We start from the raw sequence: 14,786 nt of genomic DNA on the forward strand, positions 1-14,786 counted from the left end.
AATGTATCTGTATGAGGGTTTTTGACTTCACTATATGCAAGCTGAAATGATTATCCCTTAATTAATAGCTGATTATTATATTCAGCTCCCGGATGCATCACTATTTACTGTTATCTGTGCTTTACCTCTTTCTGTGTCTTGTTATTCCCCCCTTTTCGTGCAGGAAGTTTGACACTAATGCCGTTTGGCGTACACTGCAAGGCTGCACAGAGGCTGGTTGTTGCTTACGAAGCTACACGAAGCCAGACACACATATAAAATATGCGAGTACCTTTTATTCCGTAGCAGCTTGAAAAGTCACCAAAATGGGATTCTTCAACTTAATTGTTAAGTGCACTGATGAAAAAGTCATGTTCTTTGGTAAAAGGGTTCACTGCTGCAGCCCAAGAATCTCTGACCTCCACACAGTCTGTTTGCAAGAATAAAGCAGCAGGCACAGCTCGGGTTTTTTGGATCGTAGACCTTCTGAGATGAACGGGACCTTTGAAGCTTTTAGTTGCCAGGTGACAGGGGCAAAAAATGTTATGCTGTGACAGACCTCACGAGTTAGACTTCAGCGAGGACTTCATAACCAACCTAATTGTTTTCATTTTTTCCGACTAACGAGGAGTCAGCCAAGACTGGGCAGCACAAGTTTTAGAAGATGATTCTCTGTTCTTCTTTTTGGATTCGCCACATTTATTTAGCCGGAAAACTTTTCATGCACAAAGCTTTGAAAGGAACCCCTATGTTAAGCCGAGTTTGTTTCAAGGTGGAAGAAAGTGGCGGATGGTGTTGTTTAAACCCCCGCTGAACTGTTTCTTTTTCTCTGATCAGTGGATCAGTGTGGAACTACAAACACACAGAAACCTACAAAAGAAGGCATTTGTCATGTGTGTCGCTGCCTCTGGCATACCTAACATGTAATGGAGCGCGCACACTCAACCTAATTGTTATTTTGTTTACTCTAGGAAGGGGAGATAAGGACTCAGACTCAGTCAAACATGCTTATATCAGCGTCATGAGAATTTTTTAACCACAGATGTGTGTCTATTACTTCCACTAAGTCCTGAAGAAAATATTTTTTATGCTTATGCAAAAGTTACCAGATGCTGCCAGTGTGTGATTTAAAATACTGTTGAACAGGATGCTATTTTACATTTGAAGAAGCATGTATTCCTTTCTTCTTTCTATATTCATTTTGTTGGCTTCGTGTAAATAATTAAGCAGGAGTAGCATTGCAGACTGAATACATTCATAATTCAGGCATTTCATGTTCTGCACGCATTCGCGTTTGTTGCTTGCATCAGTCACAACGCATGTGCTCATCCTTAATTCCTACTTCAAAAAGTTGCTCCAGTCTTTCAAATTGAGCCTCGCAGACAGGGTCACAGGGACAGAGCGCAGAGTAGGGGTTATGGGGAATGACAGAACAGGGAGGGGTAAATATCAGAGCAAGACACACAGTTCCTGAGGTTTGTGGTCCTGCTGCTTCGAGGCCCCCACGTCTCCTCAGCTCCTGTCAGCTCATCAAGGCCAAGTCGCTGCCTATTCCCGCTGGAATACCGCATCAAACAGCCCGGGGAGCCTTTTATCCCAAACAGAATGCCGCCTCTTGTCACAGCGGAGGCTCGGCAACAAGGCGTACACGGATGGCGAAGTTTAACACGGTGGAGTGAAAGTCAATACCCTGCTGAGGTGGCGTAGCTCAGACACGAGAGGGGGAAATGGTGAAAAGGTCACCGGGAAAATGGGATCTGGAAAGAGGCAGCTTATCTGAGACAATAGCACGAGAAGCAGGAAGCCAGATGAAGCCAGGCAGGCACTTAATGTCACGGTTCACTCTTTCAACCCCATGCCAATTCTGATGCCTCACAATTAAGGCCAAACATCTTATTTTTGTCTTTTCTACCAATTACTGTAAAGGTTACCGCAACTTGGCTTACGTACACAAATCAACCTTCACATGTGTGTGTGTCTCTCTCTCTACAAAGACACAATGACTTCCCCGTCTAATTTCCCTTTGTTTCGACCCGTAGCCAAAATCAGACATGAAAAGGCTTGACTGTGCACCCCAAAGACACAGAAGAGCTCTTTGTACTCAGGCTTGTTCTGCTCCATGCCATTTCTAATCTCGGGCAGAAGGGAAGAGAGCTGCTCCTCTTATCTTAGATGACATGGAGGCTTTGCTCCCTCTCTCTGGAGCTCTCTCATCTTGTTCTTCTGAAACCTAACCCTCTTTCATGCTTTCTCCTTGTGGTGGTTGTGGTGGCAAAGCGATACGCTGAGTGAGACTGGCTGAATTTTGTTTAGGTTATTCCGCCTGAAAGCTGTTACATGATAAGTGAGAGTAAAGAAGCCGGGTTTTACCTTCCCGGGATGGTTTTTTTTCCATCACTTCTTTTGGACCTTAGCTTTGTCATTATTTTTAATCGGCTCTCTGAAGCATGGCAGTATTGAGAGCCATTTGAATGTGGAAGACTGGGGTTTATTAAGTGTAGGTTTCTCTACTTTCCCTTAGAAGGGTGGCCTTGTGAATATCTGTCTCCCAGCCAACCCAATCCTTTTTCTAAGAAACAATATTTGGTCTATCTGAAAAGTTGTTTTCAGAGCTCTTCAGCTTACACAAAAGATAGTGCTACGTGGATGCAGTCGGAGAGATGGATGCAGCCAATTTCCCCTGGAGAGCACTTTTACTAAAGCAACAAAAAGAACCTCCTATGGCTCCAACCCTTTCTCTAATAGATCACTATTGAAACCAAACAGTCATTTTCAACTTAGAGAAATTTAGTTTTATTTATTTATTTATTTTGGTTGTTTTGTGTCGTCACAATGTGGCGTTTGTGGGCTGTGCAGGCCAGTGCGCCCAACACAACAAACTGGTAGGTTGTAAATTCAATTGCAGTCAACCTAATCACTATCCCGTGAGTGCTCATAATATCTTCTTGTAATATCTAATATATTTAGTTATTTTCTTGTTTGCACAATAATTACAGAAACATGAAGTGCGACATGTGACCGCGTGGTAAATACATGAGTAGGGATGGGTACCGGTATCCGGTGCCATGATGGCACCGGTTCTGACATAAACGGTAGTAACCAGACCGAAAAGCAGCGCACATTTCGGTGCTTTTTTTTCCTGAGCTGTGATACACTTTAGATTCTAGCCAATCATTTTACGTTTCCGAGGATAGTAGGCGGGTCCAGGTACGTATGTTCTTTTAGAGCAGAGCTACAGATTAAAAACGCCCAAGGCGAAGTGGTCAAAAGTATGGCTGTACTTCACAGCAAAATATGCAAACTCAGCAGCCTGCAACAAGTGCTTTAAGCTGATACTGTGATACTGTCAAAGGAGGTAACTCCTCAAATCCGATGAAACACCTGGCGACGCATAGCGTTTTTTTTAAAGCCGAGAAATGCGCCGTATTTGATAGCTTGCTGCGAGACCTCACACCGAGCACATCTACTGCGGGTGTGGTGCCTGTTATCGGACCCGGAGCCCTGCCAGTGTAGCAGAAATGATGAGGATGATGATGCAGCAGCAGCCGTTCTTCTCTGCGTGAGTAGCTTAATGTTGCTCGTGTGTAATTTACGTTGAGTAGGCTAACCACGTTATTACATTAATGCATGTAAGGTGAACTAGCAAACACCGTAGTAGTTACATGCGGCTGTTTTCTTGTTTGATGGCAGATACTCCCTTCACCCTGGCCAAAAAGGCTAAAATGACCAAAGAAAAAGTGGAAAACAGTTAAACATGAGAGGTTTTTGGACAAAGTTGGTGTTTTTTCCATTGATTAAGCACTGCTTCCAGCCAAGAGTGATACCATATATGCCCCATAGCTGCAGTAAAGGCTAACATTGTTATCTTTTTACCAAAAAACAGCTGAACATGAGAGGTTTTTGGACCAATTTTGTGTTCTCCATTCTTTAAGCACTGGTTTGAGCACCGTTTAAGCACCAGCACCGTTTCAAAAGTACCGGTTTGGCACCGGTATCAGATAAAACCTAAACGATACCCATCCCTATACATGAGAGATGGAGCCTGCAGACCAGCCATTAGATACAAAGTGATGCGCAGCAAGCAAACAGCTTCCAGTGTGGACGGGGCTTTATGTTGCATACCTTTAATACTTGATCAGATTTAAACTGGATGAATAAGAACATCACCCCAGAAGGTTTTTTTATAGTGGAATATTAGCTAGCATAGGTGTCAGGGGTTGACTCACTTTTGAAAGCAGCTCCTGGTGGCCAATGGATGAACTGCATTTTATAATTTTGGGGGGTCGTCACTCATTGCAACATCAGTGAGTTGACTGTAAAATGTTGTAATCAAGAACAAAGCTAGCGTGACTGTTTCATGTCATTGTGTGTAAGAAAATTACATTTATCAATCATAGATACAATGTGGACTGTGTTACACCGAACTAGCAAATGAAAATAATTTAAGGTGCAACAAAAGGGGGGATCAATAATGCAGCTTTGTTTTGAGTTGCTTCTCTAAAGATTGGCGAACGACGGAAAAACAATCAATAAAGCGATTAGTGGTGTGGTACCAAAACCTTCTAACAACCATGACATCCGCTTTCCTCACGGACGCCTCCGTTTGTTGTAAGTTGTGGCAAAAGGTGCACTGAGGTGACACGACAAGTCACGGCTTTTAAAAACGTTTAGAGAAGGCGTACTTTATCCGACGCATGAAAAGCAGCGTATCCTTATAACATCCCGCATATCACAACAGAACCAAAGTCTGGCAACATGCAGAACATAGCTGTATCCAATCTATTTAAACAGCAGCTCTGGGCCATTGTGACGGGTGCCCAAAGGGACTTGTTCTCCAGACGTCCACCAACACAGACAGAGGCCCTTCCATAAGTCCTATAGGTTCAATTTGTTCTGCCAATTATTATCCTCTGCTCTGCCACAGTGATGGAAGGTGTTGTTCAGTGTGCCTGAATGCCACCCTCTCCAACAAAGAGGGAGCCCCTGCCTTTTTTCCGGGGGTCCAGTCAAGCATTCGCTAACAGATTGGCCGGGGCGCTAACCAGTCAGGTCTTCAAAGAGACAAAGACGACGGGGAGGGCAGCAAAGGAGGGGAGAGGGGTCGGTGGTGAAGAAGAATGACCTGCCAAATGAGAAAGAAGACATATTGAAAGGGACAGAGTGGGAGAGAGAAAAAACATATTGAACCGATGGAGAAGTGCAACCTTTTGACCATCTGGCTCGGTGGGTGACAACAGCCTTCATCTGTATTTTTAGAGCTGTACAACACACCAAATTACTCTGTCAGGAAGATTAAGGAGAGTCAAAGGGCTGTCGAGTGGAAAAAAAAGAGCAAAGTTGCCCCAGAGGGAACAGTGGATAAACTTTGCTCCATCACTTTACTTTGTCTGTAAATACAATATGTAAACAGTTCAAACTGTGTAATGAAAGAGGGAAACAGGAAGCCAAGCAGCTGCCTAGAACACTTTCTGTGCAATATATTCTCATTTCTGTTTAAACATGGTTGAGTACATCTCCAATATGATTTCACTTTCGCTGTCCTCCTCCTGAGGAGAAATATGCAAGAGACTCGACTCCGAGAACCTCTGCATTAATTCCATGATTGCTTAAATGAAACGCTGCTATTTTCTCTCCGTCGGCGCTAAACAGGGATCAGATCTCCGTGACCATGACTAATCTTCCGCCGCGCTTATTGTGTGTATTGGTGTGCGCCTGATTTTTTTCGGGCTCTTTTTGCCAATTTGGAAAACTAATTGCTTTGATTCTGACCGGGCGAGCGGCGGAATATAATGCAGTGTAAAGCTTCATCTTTCATGCCCGTAAATCCCTCTACAGATCCAGCGGTGTACAACACCGGCTCATTAAAATGCATTAGGGCAGGTTTGCCGGCATTTTCCTCTTTGTCCTCCGTCCTTTTTCTGCTTCTAGTCGGTGATCTTGCGCCCCTGCCAGTTGCCACACTCAGCCCATGTTGTTCCACTCCACACTGGCCACTTTATTCACTTGCAAATACCCCGAAATGAAATGGGTTGCACGCCCCTCCGCAGCATACTATCTACCACCTACCTCATGCCTCTCTCGTCTCATTCCTTCATCCTTTGCTCGCTTGATTTTGCACCCCCTCCCGCTGTAATTTCACCCCCGTCCTGCTCTCAGAGCCCCCACCGCTCCCGTCCTCTTTCTCCACCTCTTCTCTACCCACTGACCAAGGTTGTAGATTGCTGGATTACGCTGGAGCTGGGGGGAGGTCGTCCCACTGATTGTAAAGAGAGGGACAATTGGTCCTTTAGTCTGATTGGGTTCCCAGATAAGCAACACCCGGGATGAGAGTGTGCAGACAGGCATGAGCGGCAGAAAGCAGTGGAGACGGAGTACACAGGCAGCACCAGAAGATCTATATTTATTTATATATACAGATGGAGAGAAGGGAAACTTTACAAAGAGGCCAGTGAGAGACGGAGTGTGGACTCAGGGTGACTTTAGGGAAGCTGATTCACTGCAGGCAAAAGCTCTCGCAACTTTTACAAGGCAAATTTAGCAAGCGCGCAGGGAAAAGAAGAACAAAGAGCAGACGGAGGAATAAAGTTAAAAAGGTAAGGCATAGATTTTAGTGTGCGTGTGTGTGTGTATGTGTGCGTGTGTCTTTCACCGGTCACGTTTTGAACTGTAACACTTTCAAGCTGTAAACAGGGTACAGTTAGGGATGGTGTAAGTGCCACTGGGGATTCCTCAGCAGTAACTGCACCCTCCGATCAATAGTTGGGATTTCTTTTGGTATGCATTAATTAATAGGGAGTGCTTAGAGAAACACACATGTGGCTGTCAAAAGTAGGTCGTGGTGAGTATTTTTTTTTAGCAGAGGAGGGGGCACAACAAACTTTCCGTAGCTCCAATTCTCAGCACGTCTGCGCTGTCGCTGCTTCAAACAAGTCACGCCGAAGGAGAGGAATGCCTATCTGCTTTTAAAGGACCACTGCTTGGCATTCAGACCTCATTCGACAGCCTGAGTCGAGGTTCTAGTTTCTCAAGATGAGGGCTTTTTTTTTTTTCTCCCCGCTATCAAACCCATTAAGCTATCGCCTCTCTTGTAAGGCCCACAAATAAGATACCAGATTGGCAGGTGCGTCCTCGCAGGAGCTGACCGGCTTTATCAGAAGCAGGATTCTCTGAAAGATGAGCATTGAGCGCTGGAATCCATATTCACAACACCGTTCAGGTTTCTCAAATTACATTTCCAGCACAGGAAATGGGCCTAACGAGGAGCGGGGGCTTCTCCAGCTGCTAATTTGAAAGGATCCGTCCCCAAGACGCCGCGGTTTAATTTGTGACACTGATTGCAAACTTTTCCAGATGACGCTTATGAACTGTGACATCATTTCCATGCACCAGTGCCCGGGATGAATGCCAGTTTGTGTGATTTAATTTCTCAATAAATGACAAGGCTCCTTTTATGGCCTCTACTGAGCGATGAATGAACTGAATGTGCATCGGAGGAGGAGATAGAGGCCAAAACTACAGTAGAGATGGAATGAAAGAGCTTTATGGAAAGTTAAAAATAAGCGGGAGCGGTGCACGAGCACAGATGTTGAAAAAGAGGGAAGAATGATGAAAGGGTGAATGGATTATTTTTGTTACCAAACATCTGAAGCTCAGCCAGAACACAAAGAGAAGCAGAGTTTGGAGGGAGGGCGGAGTAATTAAAAACACCTTACAGTAAACGAGCCGCAGGGAGGGAGACGCTCGTTGCGGCGCAGCGGTGGCGGCGTGCACAGCTGCACGGGCCGAGCATCCCGCAATTAAAGGAGCAGGTTCAAAGCCGGGCCCACGCCAGCATCTGTGTCCTGAGGGGGTCCAAGGTTGGAGGAAGGAAGGCGAATACAGGGTAGCAGCCTGATGGGCACACACACACAGGCGTGCTGTGAACTTATATTCATACCAGCATACAAACAACTGTGTGATCTTGAGAGAGTTCGGCCAGATTGCACACACCCCCCCCCCCCCCCCCCTTAGCTCGATGCTGCCTTTGAAGGCTCGCCCTGTGAGCCAGCTCAGGAAACTGGGTCTTTGCTCCAGGCAGTGACGGTATAGAAACCACAAGAAGCGGTCAGCTTTATCCACACACAAACCACACCAGAGGCCACGCTGAAGTAAAGGCCTGTTTATTAAAAGTTAGCGCACGCAGCAGCCGAGTCTCCGTTTAATTACACGTAAATAAGTAAATAAACATTCAGAAATATACAAAAAACGACACTTCTATAGGGAATGCAGCCCGTCACGCTCGCCCTGGAAGGGAAATTAGATTCAGAAAGCCCTTCTGCATTTTGTAACAGCAGCCGCTCGGCTTATTGTGTTCGGCTTAGTGAAAGACACTTTCTCATGCCGGGGCTTCTGCATCTCAAAAAAGTGCATCGAGGCAGCAACCTCGCCCGGGTCGGAGATATTCAGACCTTCCACATGACCATCGCTCTTCACCGTGCAAAATCAATTGTGGTTAACAAATTGGCCGTGACGTTTTGCCCTGCCGGGGTGGGTGGATCCCTTTTTCATGGGTCCACCCAGTTTTTAAGAACCTTTCTCCACAGTCTGGGAGGCCTCTTTTTAAAGCTGAGGTGAGTGGAGCAAAGACATGGCCACTGTGAAATTAACACTTAATAATGCTCCACATAACACTTGAACAGGGTGAACCCATACTAATGTGCCACACACTGAGCTGGCCCCTGGTAACCTCACAAAGTAACGGCTTTGAAGAATTGAAACGTTTCTGGAACGTATTTAATAGCATTTAAAATCAAATTAGCCACCTCGTTTTTATTATCGACGAATAACTGGCCTATAAAATAAACAAATATATGAAAAATGAAAAAGATGACTTTCGAAATGTTTTTAACATTGCTTGTTTTTTACATAATGTAAAGTTTAGATCCCATAAATGTTTTAGAAATTATAACAAGTTAACTTTTTGGAACTTTCCCTTTAAAAATTAATGAGGTTCCAAACTTGGAATGTTATGCTCCCCGAGCTTTGCTACAGGCATAACCAACTATGTGCTAACTTAGTGACTAAATAGTAGCTTTGTTGTACTTAGTTGTGTAGTATTTTCTATTTTGACAGGGTTGAGTCAAAGTGAACAGTGTGTTGTGTAGTTGCCAGAAGAAACTTTAGCAACATTTGACTGTGACCGTCACGCTCGGTACTACATTTTATAAGCTTTTGCAGCTTGTTGTGTCTCTCTGAACACTATATTATTCTATATATCAATATAGATGAACATTTAACACAAAACAACGCGAAACAACACATGTAATGTGCAGTCTGTAATTCCTGAAACTACTTGTAGGTAATGAAGCGTGCAATTCAGTATGGTTGCTATGGGCTCAGCATCTGCAAGCCTCTAGCGCAAATTTTGTCATGCACAGTATCCGTGTCAGAAAAGCTATGCAGATGCTTGTTTTTTGTTCTGTAAACTTTTCACTGCTGTGATTTCCAGAGAGTGGCCCCCTGGAGTACTGTGAAGGTACTGCAGATGGGCAAAGAGCGGCCATTTACAATAAATATGTATTGTTTAAAGTCTGTTCACTGAAAAAAAAAAGCTTTTAGTCTATATGCAGAAGTGCAGAGGTAGTTTTTAGACAAAGTTTTTTCCACCTAGATCGTTTAACTGTTTGTTAACTGGTAAAAAAAAGAAAAGAAAAAAAGAAAGAGTTACCTCCAACAGCAGTGTACCATTCAGTTTATATGCTCGTAAAAGAGTAGCATGAAGTACAAATGTAACTTATTTAATCCTATTTATTCATTTTGAGAAATCTCTGTGCACATGAAAATAAAAACGAATGTCAAGAGCACGCCAAAGCAACAGGTGGAAAAATATAACCCTAACTGTATAGAAATGTTGAACAATCAGAAACCTGCAAATAATAACCCTATAAAGTCTGGCATCATGAAAGGAGTTAAAGACGCTCGCGTTTGAGGCAGCGAGACAACCTTCAGTTTCAGCTTCTGAAAAGCTTCAGCCGTTACAGAGTTCTCAGTGACCTAAAAGGCGGCTTACATTCGGATGAAAGGACAAAACATGGAAAAGACTATGATTTAGCAAAATACCGAATACATATGGACACGGCCTGTAAGGTAAAACTCTCTGGAATCAAATACATTCTTCTATTAAAGATTTCTTGTGGAACCCTAAAAGACTTTTGACTAGAAAGAGGTGAAGCGATGTCCTCTTCACCTGCTTCTGTTAATTTCCTCTTTTCCTGCTCCATGCAGCTCCATCTTTAACTTCCTTTGTGTAATAAATCTACTATCCCTTCTCTGGACATAACCAAACCATCTCAGCCTTGCCTCTCTAACTCTGCCTTCAAACAGCTCAACCTAAGCTGTCTGAAAAGTGTGTTGATTCAAACTGGATTGAAACAGCATTGATGGAAGCTAGCAGTTCAATGGTCAGGCCTCAGAAGCATTCCTTCACAGTAAAGAGTCTGGGACTAGTTTTCAATTACAGCTAGTTCCTCCATATCTCTTCTTACCTCTCAGATTTATCTGGTACAAATTTACATGCTCTGTTTTCTGCCTGTTGACACTGAAACCTTTGCACAAGTACCCAAGATGGAGCCCAACATGACCCTAAACGTGTCTCCAAAAGCCTCTCGTAACTAACTTTTGGGACTTCTTCACTTTATGATGGCTCAGTCGGGTTTAACACCCACTCCTATGAGTTCCACCAGTTAGTTCACCTGGATGGAGGTGCTTTCTGAGTGTATTCGAGCAGCAGTGACTCAGTATGAACAGGTGGAGGTACAGATTCTGTCTGTCAGTCGTACCGCAGCAGTTTGTTTTCCTCCATTGGAAGAAATCACTCAGCTCACTCCCTCACGCAGGAACAGTTTGATATAGTCTGTTGTTGTCAGATCGCAGCTAATGGAGCAGCAGGTGGACTCGGAGTACGATGATACGACAATATGGTCTATCATTTTCTCACGCCAGCTGCTCCCTCTGACAATCACTGTCACTCGTTTTCTTCCTCCAACCCTTCCTTCCAACGCTTTCTTTCATTTTAAGACAAACACTGGACAAATTGGATGTTTCTGTAGCTTCCTTTCTATTTTGATTTGTTACTTTTCTTTTGAATACAAAGGCAGATTTTTCCACTTGGAGGAATGCTTCAGCCCGGTGGGAAAATACCTCTTTGCCTTAAGTCTCGCAAAGCTTTTTCATATGATTGCTCCGCCGCCCTCCGCCTAGCTCCTCATCCCCTCAACCCTTCATCTTCCCGTCCCCTTCTATCCGCTGTTTCGCACCAGCTGCCGTTTTGCTTAAACAGGCGAAATGCCACAAGATTAACAGAACGGAGATGTGAAGAATGTTTTGCCGGCACAATTACGTAGCATGTCACCTCATTAGGCGCGACAAAATGGAGCAAAATGCCCGGGTGCAAGCTGCGACCTTTGAGGGGAGGAGCCGAAAGGGGAGGAAGGTCTGGGAGCTAATTTGACTTCATAATGGCAACCAGTCGGCTTGAATAGGCAGAAAAGAGGGGAGCAGCGAGGTCAAGTGTCAGTCGTCCTGCCAAGCGGCCCTCGCGGGGATTGTCTTAACACACACACACACACACACACACACAGCTCAGCCTCCCGCTGACAATGCAGCCACGCCTCCCACCCTTCCCTGCCTTTTGTGCCTCTTCAACAATGATTAACTGAGTTTGGCGATTCAGGGACTCCACAGCAGCACAATGCACTCTCTCTTACAAAACATAATGGAGTCAACCAATGAGTCAAACAGTCTCTCTTTCTTCCGTTGCTGCAAACTTTCTGCTAACAGCCTCCTCTCTCCTAGCTTTTCTTTTCCTTTTATCCCCTCCCCTCCTCGCTTCCTTTTTTCTACTTTCAGACCTTAAATCTGCCTATTTTCCCCTGAGCTCATTAATGCAGGAAGATGCGGGCAGATGCAGCCGTCCTCCTAATACATAAAAAAAGGATGCAGATGGGAAGAGGCAGCGTAGGTGCCATGCGCTGCATGTGAAAAGGTATTGATTAACTCAGATCAATACCTTAAAAAGCATCTCCTGCAAAAATTCACAGACGTGACCTCACTGATCTTAAGGATTCCTGTGATGCTCGTGTCAAAAAGAGCAATGTGGAGGGAGATGGTATTTAGAGGCATGAAATCCTGCAACCAGGCAGCACCATAGGGGCATTCAAAACCTGCGATATGGAAGGAAGAAGAAAAAAAACGTACACGGCACACTTGTAATGAACGGTGTGCAGCGCTGACGGGAGCTTGTAGAACACGGTGTGAGTAGAGCTGAGCAGGGGTGTTAACAGAAACACTACAATCTCAGAACATCACACCCCCGGGCCTTTTACAGGAGGTGTGAAGGAGCTCACCTCTCCTCATGACAGGAAGAGGAGGAAGGAAGAGAAAGAGTGTGCTTACACTTGCTGATGTTTTGTGTCCCGAGCTGGAGGGAAAGAAGCTGGAGCTGGTGCTTCATTATTTCTGTTATCTCCTCCAGGCTCCAAAACTTTACATTGCTTTAACATTTTTAGGGGAAGTTTGGGCTAATGTAATATGAAATGTGCAGGCTTTTGTATGACTATATAATATGAGATAAAAGATGAAATGCCTGTATATAAAAGATGGAATAGACCCTGTGCACGAGAAAATGCTAACTTCCTGGTTTGAGACCGGATGTGGGGTTGTACATTTCCGGTAGCTTTACTTTGCGGTCAATCGCTACTGCGAAGATATCCTCCAAAATCATGTCCAAAATTTGAAAACGGAAAGATTGCGTTAAGTTACAAAGAGGAGAAGGTGGGAACACTCACCACTGTTGTGTCATAAAAAATCTAATGATCAATTTTGACGTTTAAAGAGTTTCGATCGATCAGTTGTTTACATCACTCAACACAAGCAGAACTGCAGCAGAAGACACATCGTCCACATTCAGAAGCACATCTCTGTATAGTGACTGGTCTTATGATTTAAACAGGCAAATGTTCAGCATTCAAACTACAGGTGAACAATAGTCAAACCAGATGTTTCCCCCGTTATGTCGAGATCAGCTAGTCAAGTACACACCCACGCCCACACAAAAAATGAATGATTGCTGGTAAGGGTTTCTATATATTAGTATGTAGGAAGGGTATGTTGTGACTTACCTTCAAAATTACAGCGGTTCCTCGTTATAACGTGGTTCACCTTTCACCTCGCTGTTTCGTGGATTTTTTAGTGCAAGTTTGCATGCTTTTTACGTCACATTGTGTCCTGCGTCCTGATCGCTGCAGACGATCTCCTCCGTGACGTCTCTCCTGTACAGTACAGAATCGCTGCATCAATCGCTAGCAGTGTGACTCTGAAGTGCAGTGCTGTATGTCCACAATGTCCACGAAACGTTTTGCACCGTCAAAAAATAAAATTGGCTACTTGATTTCACCTATTGCTGGTTATTTTTAGAACATAACACCCGCGATAAACGAGGGACAGCTGAGAAATATAACATTTGAATCCCTTTTCTCTTTTGCTCTGAGGCGCGGGGAAAAATGTCGACAAGTCGATGAACATCATTTACAGATATATTGGGTAAATGGCCAAGACATCTATAGAAATGTAAATCGCCGCTTGATTCATTCATTTGCTTAACTTGTTTTGGACCGTAAACAAGGCGCGAATAGGACACCGGAAACAAAGCTCCCCACAGGAGTTTCCGCACCGTCCCGGAAGTAGCATATGCTAACGTGCACATAGTCTATTAGCCACCATTAGCAACAAATTAGCTTTTTAGGTGACTCCATCTTGGGTTTTTGTAGCTAAAAATAACCTTGTTTGTAAGAGAGGGTGGAGCGCTACAGCTACTGTATCACACAAACACAGATACCTACTAATTGCTGCTAAGAAACAAAAATAAAGAACTGGACAGATAAATGGATTAACCGTGCAGTTCCTGAGTCCTTTTCCTTAGTTGGATGCTGTGTAGCTAAGAGTGCTAATCAGTATTAATTGAAGCACAGATTAAGTTAGCCGATAGAAAGCAGTAGTCTTTGTTCAATAATTACAATAACAACGAAGTGGAAAATGAAGCCAGCGACAGAAACTGCAGTTCTAGTGGCCACCTGAGGCAGGCTCTAAAAGTTTGCCCAACTGCAAAGTAAACTAAACTTCTGAATAGCATGAGTAGAGTGAAACTTTTTGTCACTCATCCACCTGCATGAGTGTAGCTGCTGTTACTGACAGGAATCCTGGCATCTGCTTGGGCTCATCCACTAATATTGTACTGGACCTCTCCACTGTGTTTGTGCTGTTGGTGCCTTTTTGACCATTTTATGTGACTAATATTGCGGCTTGCTGTGTCGTGCAGACCATCCAAGAGGTCTGTGCATTAACTGAAATGAATGAAATTCTAGTGTTTAATTAGTCCTTTCTCACAAAGTTTATGGAGTTTGCTTTGCGGAGGAAGCTGATAAATTAGACTGACTAATTTTTGCTGCCAGCCTCAAGTGGCCATAAGAGGAACTACAGTTTTAGTGACTTCATCTTTAAAACCGGTCAGAGCAGCAAGCTCCGTTTTGCATAACTATTTTTAAATCCCGGTAGCACTGCAACCACATGAGCTAGCACAATAATTTTTTTTGCATATGAAACCAGAGGAGTTGTACTTACATCTTATGCCATCAGCTTGTCCTCGGTCACAGTTTCCTTCCACATACAGCTTTGCAAAAACTGCATAAAAAGCACTTGCAGCAACAAAAACACAATATTCCAGAAACACGCTTTGCCGATCCGATCAGCTGTTCGTAACACTTCCTACTCCA

General features: G+C 44.1%; 1 protein-coding gene across 2 annotated transcripts in view; it reads left to right on the forward strand.

Annotated features, from left to right (window-relative positions):
* LOC102782851 (cadherin-20-like) overlaps window positions 1–14,786 on the forward strand; it is a 115,771-nt gene that overhangs the window by 63,702 nt on the left and 37,283 nt on the right. Inside the window, exon 1 of one of the 2 annotated variants that reach the window (XM_006799199.3) lies at window positions 6,285–6,572. The exons of the other annotated variant lie outside the window; for it this stretch is intronic. The gene's annotated coding sequence lies outside the window, so the exon portion shown is untranslated. Of the gene's footprint in view, window positions 1–6,284; window positions 6,573–14,786 lie in introns of those variants that run through there. 2 annotated transcript variants of the gene reach the window in all.

The sequence above is a fragment of the Neolamprologus brichardi genome, chromosome 9 (genome assembly GCF_056152115.1).
Source record: "Neolamprologus brichardi isolate AB-2024 chromosome 9, ASM5615211v1, whole genome shotgun sequence".
In the NCBI taxonomy this organism is placed as follows: Eukaryota; Metazoa; Chordata; class Actinopteri; order Cichliformes; family Cichlidae; genus Neolamprologus; species Neolamprologus brichardi.